Source organism: Diabrotica undecimpunctata, chromosome 2 (genome assembly GCF_040954645.1).
Source record: "Diabrotica undecimpunctata isolate CICGRU chromosome 2, icDiaUnde3, whole genome shotgun sequence".
NCBI lineage: Eukaryota > Metazoa > Arthropoda > Insecta > Coleoptera > Chrysomelidae > Diabrotica > Diabrotica undecimpunctata.
The window spans coordinates 76524662-76539112 of NC_092804.1; positions in this window are offsets into that span (position 1 = coordinate 76524662).

A 14451-nucleotide genomic window follows, 5' to 3' on the forward strand; every position below is an offset into this window, starting at 1 on the left:
TTTCTTTTGCGTTTTTGTTTGACAACGATGTTTTGCAGCTATATCTCTTTATCGTTCATTTGCAGAACTTCATGAATTAAGAACCTAGTCGTGTCCCTAACTAATTAGGCCTACTGTATAAAGTTCTTACCTCTACGGCATTGAAAATCATTGAAGGCAGCGCGAGTCGGCGGTATCGTGCTGCCTCTTGTCTGTTGATTCACTTTCTGAGTCATTGGCTGCTAACCACTCACGTATCTCTTCTTGGTTAATTTCTTCACATTTCGGCAAAATTTTTTATTAAAGTTTTAATTTTTTCTGTCGTTTCTTTACCATTTTCTTCTTCAGGATCGTCAATCAAAATCCCATCAAAAAGTTTGTTCCAGCATTTGAAGATTTGATCTTGGCCCACGACTCAGCATACCAATAAACAATATGTTTCATTGTTTAAGATTTGAGAATCAACACTTTTGGATTCATTTGTCTTCTGTGTAATAACAGATGTCTTAAGAATGTTTCTCTATAATGTCTGTTGAATGTCTCTATTACTCCTTGGTCTAACGGCTGAATTAAGTTCGTGACATTCGGTGGCAAAAATCTGACAATTGTAGGTACCCATTTTGTAGATTTTGAGGGTGAGTTGGCGCATTGTCAACAAGCAACAATGCTTTGATGGAAAGGTTTTTTGATTTTAAAAAGGATTTTACACTTGGGACGAATTCATGTTCGAACCATTCTGAAAATAAAGTGGTCGACATTCATGAGCTTTTTTGGCCTCTATAAAAAGCTGGAAGTGCTTTTTCGGAAATATCTTTTAGAGCTCTTAGTTTTCTTGATTTCCCAACACACATCGGCATCAATCGGTGAGTGAAATTAATGGAATTATTTACATTTTGCGATAAAAATTTACTTTTTATTGTCGAAATTATTGAAACTCAGCCGTTTCGGTTAAACGAGGTTTCGGTTAAAAAGGTTTCGGTTAAGGGAGGTTTTACTGTATAGGCAAAACGTTCTTGCCCTGTAGATCGGGGGTAACAGACAGAATTGGGCGAATACTTAAAAAAGCCAATGTAAAGACCATTTTTAAGCCAACAAAGAAAATCAAGGACTGATTAAGATTGGCCAAAGATAAGGATAAGGATAAACGCGACCCGTTAGAAACGGCCGGATTATACCGAATACCATGCATATTTATGTGGAATAGTATATGTGGGAATCACAAAAAGACACACACACACACACAGGGATAAACGAACATAAAATCCATTGTTGTTTAGGAGATATCATCGACAAATCTGCCGTTGCCAAACACGCTTTGGGAAGCGGAGAACATTGGATACTGTTTGAAAAAACGCAGATGCTGGATAAAACATCACAGTACTACCCACGATTATATCGGCAAGCGGTGGAAATATATAAGTTTCCAAATATATTAAATCGGATAGAAGAAGGACTAAGAATTAACAAAACATGGATACAAAAGATTACAAAAGAAAAGCTACAAACGACTTAAGCCCCCTCACGCCCAAAACCACAACCAGTGGAGGAAAGGCGAGTATAAAATATAAATATGACCTCCATAGTCCAACGTAGCGTCAGTTTAAGCTTACAATCGAAGCAGTAGCATCTCCAGAAGATGTCAGCCCCCAGTGTTGGCCAAAAGTCGAAAACTAATCTCAGAAGACAACTGCCCAACAACCCAAACACACAATTAAACAAATATCTGATATTGTTTATAAGTTAGTCATATACTGCAATACCATCTTCCTATTCATCTAAGGCTTCTCTATAGATGTTTACAGAGTAGATGTGAAATAAGGCTGGTGACTTTTCTGACTGAAAAGATCTTGGACCATTAATTTTGGAATCGCACTGTTGCTTTTTATTAGAGATATAAGTTTGAGATTAGTCTGATATTCTTACAATCTAGTACTGATGTTTTAAGGATATCGATTAGGTTTTTATTAGGCACTTTGTCAAAATTAATGAAATTAATGTAACATGCATCCTCGAAATTAATGAAAAGTACATAAACATCGCAATTGACATTCCTCACTTTCTGTATTAAAACTTGCAAACTGAAAAGTGCATACCACGTTCCGAGTCCTGCTCTAAATCCAAATTAAACTTCACTTAGGTGTTCTTCTAATTTGGTGTGGATGAGCGACTGAATGCTAGTAAGAAGTACACAAATACACTCTACATAGTGTAGTGTTAACGACGAAAAATAGATAAAGATCTGTACGGGGAGATGAAGTTTAAAGAACAGATGAAATCAGAGACCTTAGAAAAGAGAAACTCCATAGGCAGATTACCTACGAAGACTGATATCGAGGAAGAGAACAGGAGGATTGGAAAAATTTAAGAACTGAGAAGATAAAGAGAAAAAAGACACACGATTTAAAAAGGATAAAGCCGTTAAAAGTTTGGACAGAGCTTGAAAAACAGGGGGAATTGGAGATCATAGAAAAGAGGCAGATCACTTACGAGGACTGATATCGAGAAAGAGAACAGGAGGATCAGAAAAAAGTTAAGAAGATGGTCGTCACAGAGAGGCTAAAGCCGTAGGAGAGAGAAGTCAAGGCAAATAATTAGGCACGTAAAGAAAGACGGTGGAAGATGTCCAAGTAAAATATAATATAGGAAGTACGTGGACGAAGAATGACCGATATCGAAGAACACAAAAGCTAACAATTTATAGTAAAACTTTTACCAAAAAGACTATTACCAATATTTCACAACAAAAACCATCAGTAAACTAATTTTTAGCCCATGTAGAGCCGTAAGGTATTATACCAAAAACCATTATTGGGACTAATCAAATATTAGCCATACATGTTAATTATTGAGGAAAAATAAAAAAAAAATAAAACTATTTTTTAAAAAATTGTAAAAGGAAAAAAAATACTATAATTAATATATCTGCTAACAATTTCCAAATCACTAATGATATTTTTCTATCCGTTTTTTAACTACTTGATTAAATTTTTTTATATTATCTGTTTAAGTTACTGTTTCTATACAATATTAAAGTAATGTTTTATTGTCCCAGACATTTGGTTTATCAAGGACTTTAATAGCGAAAAAAAACCTTCCTGCACTAATAGTGACGCCGTTTTGCTTCGGTAAAACTCCTCATTGACAAAGAAAATCCTCAAGCATGTCTAATTGTCTCCAACCGCTAATCCAGCAGCCGCCATGTGGCTTGGTCTCGAGAGGAAACTCAAAACTGAGAAGTTGCGGAGTTGTGAAGTTGTCCTGAATAATTTCCAGAGGGAATCGGGGGTATTTGCGCGAAGACTTAAGAACATCCGGGAAAGGGGGGAAGTAGCTTATTGTGTATTAAACTAATGAAATGTATGAGAGGCGATCATGGGTTATGTACTATAAGCGTAAAATGCACAACTTGACATAATTTTTTGCATTAAGGTCGTTGACCCTTATACCAACCCTTATAATTTCTTAAAATAATACGAACAATATTTACATATTGATTATGAATAACTTAATAAGTGAATCCCAAGTTTGTTACTTAGATTCAACCTGTTTGACCTGCAAAATTTTTTGCATTTTAGTTTTTACTTCCGTAAATTTTTTTTTAAATTGGAAAATACAAGGAAGCTAAAAAATAAACTCGTTTTTGCTTACGAATTAAGTTTAATTTAAGATTAATTTTTATTTTTTTTTTTGGTATTGGTTCGTTTTTTTTTAATATTTAATTTTTGCAGCAGTAGCAAAGTAGAACATGTAAATTTGGACGTATGTGCAGCAGTTTTTTAATATTAACTACTCTACTATAAATAAACATCCATTTTACTCAAATAAACGTTATAAAAGTTTTTTATATAAGATTTATAAATACAATGTTTAAATAAATATTGATATAGAAAAGTTAATTGCAGTTTCAATTCGGTTGTGCAACTGCTGCATATTTTACAGTTTACCTGAATATACCTTTGCCTAAATAATAACTTGCAAGTTATCTGCATATACCTTTGAATAATTAGATTCAAAGAAAAAATCTACAGATGAAAAATATCAAGATTGCGTGCATGTGGTAAATCAGAATTGCTGACGTTTGGAAACATATAGCTACATTGTCTGGCAAAAACTAGTATTATAGCTGCAGTTCTTTGAAATTGCAAGAAGGTACCGTTTCACAGTAAAATTTTGTTTAAAAAAATATGGGCCAATATTTGTGTCATTAATTATTCCCACTTAAACATGAACTTCTGCAGGTGTTAGGTACAATTTTTAATATTATGTGAATATATTATGTGACTAGCTGCATATTTAAAGCTTCTCAAGACAAAAACATTACATAAATCCTGCGAAATTTTACAAAACTGCATACAGTGATCAATATTATCTTTATGAAGTTTTTACGCACATGAAATTTGAAAACGTTGTAAAAGTTGGAAGAAAAGATGGAAGCTAAAAATCAATATACTATGCGGAAGACATAAAAAATTGGAGATTTGAGTTTTTAAAGACATGAGAAAGTAGCAAAAGGTATCTTAAAGTAATTCAGACTAAATCATCATCTGCGAAAAAATGAGAATTCGGGGCACTTTATCAAAATAACCTATCCTAAGTGCACTAAGAAGAGAACACTAATTATTTTAGCAAGAATAGTTAAGAATCTTACATGGGTATCTTACACCAACTTAGTGTAACCTCTATGATTATTCATTATACACCTATGTTATCACTGAAATCATCACGATACCAATGATGCTAACGTTAAAATACAGTTTTTTGTGTAACACGTTATAGGGTACTCTTAGGAATTCTGTTCGAAATTTTAATTTTCTTAGTTTAAAATACAGCATATTTTCACTGTAATATTACTTTTTATAATACTTTAAATACCATCAAGCAGTAAACTACGAATATAAAAAATTAAACAGAAAGGAAAAAATTATAATACCCAGAAAAAAGAAGAAAATATGATAAAATAATAAATATATATCATATAACCGTAAAAGTATTCAATATTAAAATCAGCAAAAAAATAATAATTATGAAGCAGTCTATTAAAATATTAGGGAAAAAATCCGCCGAATTAAACAAAATTTAAAAGAATTGAATCAGTTGAACATAATTATGCTTAAATTTACTAGAAAATCAAATTTACGTCACATCTTTTAAATTCACAAAACTCCAGCTAAGTTCAGTAAATGTTAACCGAACAAAATCCATAAAAACCAGACATATTTTTCACAGTTTAGACAGTATTGTATAATATTTTACTTTACTGGTATATATGACCAGGAAACAATATCCTAATGTCACTCAAAACCAAATTGATTGGTGCTATAACACCACTTTATATATAAGAATTGGGCCATCAATAACTCCAGCAACAAAACGCTTTTGCGAAATCCTTAGAGGCTATCGCCTATTATTTTAGGCCGCTATCTAAACGGTTCTAGTAGCAATAAATTGTGTCAATGGTTATTTAGGTGGATAATGCGCCTACTGATTATATTGTTAGTTAGTTAATAGATTAAATTGATACTTAACGGAAACCATAATTATTATTAAATCAGTTAAAATGACGCTCACAAAATTTAATATTATTGTGTCAACGTAACTTTTCACAAATTATTTTAATTTACTTGTTAGCTGTTAAATTTGAGAATATTGTTAAAATTAATTTGTTTAGGAAAGTTATTTTTTAAGTTGTCACAATTCAACAACGAGAAAAATATATAATGTTGATTTTAATTGGTCAATGAGTCAAATGTATTAAAATTTTAATATGAACAAACCGACACTTTTAAGCATTATTCCAACATTCTTATAACATTAAAGTAATATTTGAAGTTGATATTTGTATCTGCAATATTTTTACTACTTTTTAATTCAAGAGGAAGTCTTGCCATTGAATCATTTGATTTTATAAACTAGTCGTTTTCGTATTTGATGCCCCTGAATAAAGGATTGTCAATTAATATTCATGATGAATTTGAGGCAGGTATGGGTAATATCCGTTTATTTGTTAGATTTTTTGTAAGACCTTTCCAATTGTTGACCACAATACACCTCAAAATTGTTGGCATAAAAGGTCCTTGCGTCACACAACACAAACACTTTTAAGCCGCTTTGCAGATTTGCTTGGAATGTATTGCACCATGCTTCATCTACCTCTAAAAGGTATTAACATTTCACCGATCGTCATTTGTTCTCCCAAAGAACAGTTTCTGCTACAAAGTTTTTCATAAACATATCAAGTAAGACATGGCAGCAAATTTGTCAACTAAATACAGAGTTTTTAAAAAACACTTAGTTTCGTAATAATATCTCTCGCACAAACTTTTGGCCAAGAAAACATCTTTTTTAAAAGAGTTTTGCTAAATTTACAAGAGATCTTTTATGCCATTTAGCTATTTAGTCTTTCCCTATAAAATAATCATTGTCTTTATTAAGATATGAGCTGTTTCCAATGTTACTGTGTGTCCGAGTTAAGCGGATATTGATTTTCATCATTCAGATCAATATCCGATTCAGTGTCAGGCTGTTTCTTCTATTAGCTCGTCGTCTAAGGGTCTTCACCAATTCGTAATCAGATTATTCCTTAAATACAGATTAAGCCATAGCTTCAAGTTCCTCTTGTAAGAGATGTTTAGGATTTGTTACTGGTACACGATCCCTGCAAAGTAGATATTTTGTTGTACCTCGCGATTTAAAAATGTTACGAGAAATATATAAAGGCAGTCAGTTGTAATTTTTATCATTTATTTTTAATTTAGATTTTAAAGAGACATTACCATATGGCTATGGGAAAACGAGGAACATGAAAAAACAAGACAATAAAAACAACTGAAAGGTCGTCAAATAATGCAATAATAGGTACTCACAAATATCCAAATGGATAATGTAATTTAACTCATAACTAAGTTATGAGTTAAATTACGTTATGAGTAAATGATAATATAAAATATGTTTTGTTATAATAAAATGAAAGTTTTCCTAATATTTTAAAAACAAAATTACAAATTCTTCTATATAAAACGTTGCAAAATGTCTAGATCTCGTTACATATAAGTCGTTATACATTAATAATGTTTTTTTAGTAGATTAACGTAATTTAGATCTCACAAAATTTAATTACATAACTAGGTGCTTGGTGTACTACATACACCAGTGGTAAACTTATTCTGAATTTTTCAGCCGTCAGTCTAGCTCTACAGTAAACAACCTACAACTGTCGAAGCTTATCTATAGCTGACACGTGATTTTTTACACACACAATTTTTAAAAGCCTTTTCACATACACAATTTGTACGAACCCCAACTCCGAGTGGCATATGTGTTCCAATCGATCAGTGGAACCCTCATGTCCGAAGAGCAAACCGATCACACTCCTTAATCGAGCGTTACCTATTTAACACAGAAGCTATAACCCACCACCCCTTCCTATCACAGGGCATAACGAATGAGGAGGCTTTTGTACTGAGCGTTACTTTGGGTGCACTGAGTAATGTTTTCCTATGTTTAACTTTGTGTGGTTAGGTCACCTAATTTTAGGGGTAACTAGACGAGCTTTTCTCCCTATAACTAATTGAATTTATTATTTGACTTGACTTTAGACTTGTGTTCTAAAAGTGTGTGTTCCGGACAGATATCAGGATTTTTGTGTGCTTGGTCACTTAGTTGCCGAATCGGCAAAATAAATTTTGTTCTCCTCACCGGCTGCGTGTCCGAAAGGTCTGGCTACCGAGCTCACGCTTGTAGCATGTGACATTGATGCTCAGGTTTCGCGACTGTAGGTCCTTTGACCTTCCTGAGGGGCTGTCTTGCCTGAGTGGCGATAGCCTGAGGGGCGTCTTAACCTTTTCCTACGTTTGATTGCCAACGTATAGTTGGCAACACAGCCGCCGCTTAGCTTGGGCATCCACGCGTAGAGTTGACTACACTGCCTCCTCGCCACCATTAGACAGCCAGTCGTACTCACGTAGTAGAATTGAGAGCAAGTGAGTGTTGTTGTAACTGTTGCCCTTTGTTTTTGTCTTTTGTGTTGTTCGCTTAATTAACTTGTAATTGTCCATACTTGTGATTTTTATTTTTTGTCGATATAAATCGTATAAAGCCTAAGTTGTGAGCTATTTTCTTGTGGCATTTTAAAGTAATTTATATTTTATTGATTATAATAAAAGACTATGTTGATAGTGAAAATATGAAGTTTTTAACTGAATGGACTAAACAATATTGTTTCACGCTTCCTGAGCGCTGCTACAGTTTGCCTAAGATGCAATTAAACTGTCGCTCTTATTAAAAGTAATAATTTAAAGAGACATTATAAATGGGCCCATCAGAAGTGTCCTCTGGGAAGTAAATCTTGAAAAGAAAAGCTGAAGATAACTAGCTTCTTATAAAAATAGCACATCCATACTAATTCGAATTATGCATGAGCAGAAAAAAAATTTGCATACGTAGCTTTCCGTGTATGGTGGATACTTAATCAACACTAGAAGCTTTTTTCAGACTCGGATAGTTAAAGAGTGTATATTTGGAGTGGCCGCAGCACTTTTTAAAGATAAAAAGGACATTGTTGCCACAATTCAAGATATTGTATTGTAGACAAAAAGAAATACAAGAAGAACCGAAACAATGGTTGACCACAATAAAAGAGGTTTGCTCGAACTTTTGTAAAAGGCACCTTGCTACGCGATAACACTTGACGAATCATGAAATATTTTTGACGATGAACAAATGTCTGTTTTGTGAGATTTTATGATATTAAAAATATAATGTTTAAGGAAGAACTGCTTGCAGTCTTGTCGTTTAAAGGACAGACTCGTGTAGAAGATTTATTCCAGACTTTTCATAAGTTTATGACAAAATTAAACCTTAGTTACGATAAAATGGTGTCTCTGTCAACGAATGGTATCCTAGCTATGGTTTAAAAAGAAATGGGGTTTGTAAAGCGAATCCAAGAAAAAAATGCTAGGCTACTATCTTATCAATGCATAATACAGCGGGTTGCCATATGTGGGATACTTAGAGACACTATAAAAGAAGTAATAAACAAGTTGATTGATTTTATTAGGTGTTTTACTCTTCAGCACAGGCACTTTAAAGTTTTTCTAATCTGAGTGTAATTTAATGCATTCGGACTTACTTTCAACGCAACAATCTTCGTTGGCTAAGTAAAGGTCAAGTAATTAAACGTTTTTGACAAACACAAAGAAATAACTACCTTCTTAGGAAACTTGAATACCCAAATAGCAATAAAGCTTTTTATTGGTAAATAAAAAAGAGTATGTTGGTTGTGGCTCTCTTGAAAGATATTTTGCAACACTTACATATCCTTAATACCGAACCACAAAATATGGGAAATTAATATGTGTTCTGATATAAAGTGTCTTCGTTCCATCGCCAGCTCAGAAGACATTGTAAGTCTACAACTAATTCACTTTTCAACAACTCGTGAACACAAGGGTAATTCTGAATCAGAAAGAGACGTTTCAATATTTTTAGATGTCATCAAAAAAGAATTCGCAGGAAGATTTGAAGACTTTACAGATGTAAAAAAGTGGTCGACATTTTTAAAAGCTCCTTTTGCAGTTCCTTCAGCAAAAGAATGAAGTGATGTTGCTGCGAATTTGTTCCCTATTTCAAAGACTTTGCTCCAAATGGAGATTGGGGACAATATTTTCATTTGCTGCTCCCAGCTGAACCGTACTTTAAAAGACTGGCTTAAAAAGACAAGTGTTATTTTTTAATTGATTTTAAAAATGTACATCTGTTTGCTGTATTTCATACTGTGTTGTGAGTGAAAATTAAAATAAGCTAGCAAACCATATACTTTGCAATACTTGGGTCATGTGTTGAAAGGCGAAAGATACGAATTACTTCAAGTTATACTAGAAGGAAAAGTACAGGGCAAAAGATCAGTAGGAAGATGCCAGAACTCGTGGCTGAAACACCTGAGGAGATGGTTCGACCGCTCATCCGCAGAAATCTTTCGCGCAGCAGTTTCCAAAACTACAATTGCCATTTGGATCTCCAACCTTCGAAAGGAGACGGCGCCATGAGAAGAAAAGCAAACCATATAAGTACTTTTGGCAGTACTTCGTGATACGTCTACGCTGACTAAATCAAACTTAACGCGTTTATTTGATTCACTCGATGAAGTCCTATAACGAAGTTTCGCCAATTTTTTTCCTGCACCACCCCAAACCTATTTTAAAATATATTTGGATCCCACCCAAAATTAGTTGCCGATCCCTGGGTTAAGTAGAGCTGATGTACTGAATACACTGTAGCCCGTTGTTAAAGGTTACAATGATCGTACTGTATATTTTTAAACGCTTTTGCTTTAGCTTTTTCTACCTCTATTTTTCTTTTTGGCAACGTATAGTTTTTATGATGTGTATCCAGTATATTTTGTTGCTTATGATTATGTAGTTTTCTCTTTTCATTTACATTTTCTAGAAGTTCATTTGATTACCACCACAGCTTTGTTCTCAAACTTTGTTTTTGAGGTGTTTCTAAGTATTTTAATAGCAGTATATCCAATAATAATAACTATGTTTATTTGGAATTGATTAAAATTTTCTTTCATTCTTCAAATTTTTTAGCTGCTTCTGTCCTTGGTAAAATATTGTTTTTGTTTTAATATTAAGTAGTAATTATATAAAGTAGTATTAAGTAATCATTCTTATGGAAAACGCTGTAACTTTTGCTAATAGCGCAATAGTCATTTGGGCTGTGATATCTGTAAAGTAAATAAACCTACAATACAAATCGACAAGCCATGAATGGTCGACTCCGCAAGAACTCGGAATAATTGTTTCTATTTTTTTGCGCAACAATTCGTCAGTTGTGTTGTGGCAGCATAAATTTCGTCGCAAAATTTCTGGCCACACTGCAACTGAACAAACACTGAAGATATTCGGACATGTCTTGAAGATATTGAAACAAAACGATAAGGTCCTAAGAATGACAAGTTCCGAAAAAACTGTTCTGCTAAGAATACTGCTGCTAGTGCCCAAGATGTTGAAGAGGAGCCAGGAGTATCGACACAAAGACGATCCATGTAATTGGGCATTAGCCGACGCAGCGGTTCCTACGAAGGATTTTGGAAAACATTTAAAGGTGCCTTACAAAGTGCAAACTGTGCATCAGCTGTTAGCTATTGATCGCCAAATGTGTCTCTAGGCTCGAGCAATTCTGAATCTCCACAAAAAAGAAGATGACTTTTCATCGAAGATTATCATGAGTGAAGAGTTTTCGCGATTTCATCTTATCGGTTACGTGATTAACCAAAATTATCATTTCTTGGAAAATTCGTGTATCACCTACGAAGAGGCATTATACCAGTTCAAAGTTACTGGGTGGTAAGCTGCTTACGATCGAAGAGTCATCGGGCCATTTTGCATTAAAATTGCCACATAAAAAACGATTAACGAATTCTTTGTTTATCAAATGGATGAATTAGGACTAAAAAATATGTGGTTCCCACAGAATGGTGTAACGGCGCGCAGTACTCGAGATACAACCGATATTCCGAAGCGGGTCGCTTAATCTCTCGTCTTGGTGATTTGCACAGGGCGGCCATATTACCTTAGTTAACCATTATAGACTTTTTTATGAGTTTTCTTTAACTATTGGGTTTACGTTAACAAAATCAGATTTTTGAAGCCTCTAAGGAGAATATTAGCCAGGAATGCCCGAAGTTCTGACAAGAGCGATAGAAAAATAAAACGGGCCCGTATGGTCATCAACTGTCGCGTTAGCCACTTCGTCGATATCATTTTCTCGACTTCATGCAACAAATAATTTTTAAATAAATTTATAAACAAATTTAACAAGCAGAATCAGTTTTTTATTAAAAAAAAATACAGCAAAAGAACATCGGGTGATACTTTTGCCCCACCTTGTATATTTTCTTTGTTGTCATGAAATAATTTATTTGAGGGTAATTTTGTCCACTCTTGTATGCGACTTATTTTAAAGTTTGTGTTAACAATGCTAATTTCAACATAGTATCTTTGAAATTACTAGTTCTAGTTCCAAAGTCTAACCCTCCATGGATTGCTCCATATCCTTACCTTACATGTGAATTAAAATCACATCATATTATAATTCTTTTCTCTGATATCTCTAAATTTTTTCGTTTTAAAGTTTTATTTTATTTTAGTATTTGTACATGTGTATTTATCGTACTTATAAAATCTATACGCTACATAAACAGAATCTCTAATCATGTCCCTTATTGATCAAAAAAGTTTTTTTTCATTATCAGCCAGGCCAACTTAAGAAGCATACACACAAGATTTTATTTATTCTTCATCCAGAACACGCTACCAATATTCTATCACTTTCTTTTAAAACTTTTACTACGTTATTAATAATTCCTCTTTTGGCAATTACACCTACTCCGTTCCCACGGTTACTTCCTCCTACATACCACAATTTTTATTCTTAACTTAGTTCTTATATTTGCCCTTTCTGTCTATTTTCTCAAATGCTAACAATTTTTACTCCTCTTATTTTAAGCACATCTACTAATTCCATAATCGTAACTGTAAGACTTTTAAGATTTCGGGCCATATCCTGATTTTTCTAACCTATAATGGTGTTTCCCCTGAAAAAATTGTCAACCGGAAACTCAGTTTGCTCCCGAAATATTTTACCTCAGGAGATGCCATCGTTTTAATATAATTTTTGTTTTATTGGAGAGGTATTTTCATTATTATGGTCTGAAGAGATTTGCGGACATTTAAAGCCTTAATCATTTTTTATCAACCACCAACAATGCAAAAAAAGTAGTAACTCATAAATGGCTACATTTTTCTGTACAGGCCAAAATCCCTAGTACTATCTAAGCCAATGTATTGTTGACAGTACCTCGCACACACACACACGCAGTGATCAACCCTGCCCCTAGGAACATGTGTATACCAATGTAAGAATGGGATCCACATGTCCGAAGATCAAACCGGTCACACTTCGCTAGTCGAAGTGGTACCTATCTGACCCCCAGGCTTTTCCACCACCCCTTCTCATCGTGTGACTTACGTGAGGAGGCTTATGATCTGAAATTTACTTAAGATGCCCTGGGTAATAGGACATCCTCGGTTTTTAGTGAATGTGGTTATGCCACCTAACTGTAGGGGTAGCCACATCTAGGCTTTTCTCCCTATTTACTTTACTGACTCTATTGATTTTACTCTAGCTTTACGTCGGGACTTGAGTCCCTAAAAAAAAGAAAAAAGAGCGTGTGTTCCGACCATAGAGCCGTCAGCCTGAGCTCATGACTCTATGTCCGGAAAAGAGTGTGTGCTCGGTCACTCAGCCGCCGATTTGGCAAAATAAATTTTGTTCTCCTCGCTGGCTGAGCACCCGAGAGGGGTCCGGCCACCAAGCCCATGTATGCCGCACATGACCTCAGTGCTCGGATTTCGCGAGTAGATCTTTCATTCGATCTGCCTTAAGGGCCTAGTCCGCGGAGCGGTATATAGAAGGCCTGACGGACCCCTTCTATGTTTGCTATATAAGGTAAATTTACGTGAAACGGTTTAATGAAAAGTATGAATATATCAATATGAATTTTTTTTTTTTTTTTTTGTGGACTTCCTTGTGGCTTCGGGACTATAAAATGCCTGGGCAACAATTCTTTCCTTTTTTCCTTAATCCTATTTGTGTGCGTGTATTGGGGTGTGCATTCCCAAGTGTATAATGCTCTCACACACCCCGGTGTATACTGGACTTATAATTACCTAAAAACCTAAAAAGAAAAGCGTACCCTCTCGCCAGAGTTTTTTTGGTGTGTTTTCTGAATGACTGCATTTCTTTGTTCGTTCTTTTTGCAACCATCTCATTCTTTATTTATTCGTTCGGGTTCTCCCTATATCGAGCTATCTGTTGTTTTGGTCTTCTATGTACCGTCCTTATGTTTTCATTGTAGTTAGTCAGCTCTCTTAACATTCTGCTTGGGTGGTTTCTTAGTCCGTTGAAAATTTCATATGCTCTCTCGTCTAGCGTGCGTAGGATTCTTGTTTGTCCTGAGTCTCTATATACGTATCTCAAGGGTACGTACCTTGGTATCTTGAGGGCATCTCTGACTATTTGATTCTGAGTAGTCTGTATCTTTTTCCTGTTTGTTTTACAGGTGTGTCCCCACGCTGCGGATGCATATGTTAGGACTGGCAGGATAATACTATTCGCAACCCTGATTTTGGTTTTAAATCGTAGTTTACTTTTCCTTCCTATAAGTGTTGAGAGCTGACTTTTCAACGCTTTGGCTTTGAGTACTTGCTGATTGATGTGCTCAGTGAACGTTAGCTTCTTGTCTAGATGTACCCCTAGGTATTTAGCCTGGTTGGTCCAGTCTACTGGGGTGTTTTCGATTGTAATTTCGCGATTTGGTACACTTCTTCTGTGACTAAACATTACAGCCTGTGTTTTGTCTGGATTTAGGGCTATTTTCCATTTCATGCACCATCTTTGAAATCTGTT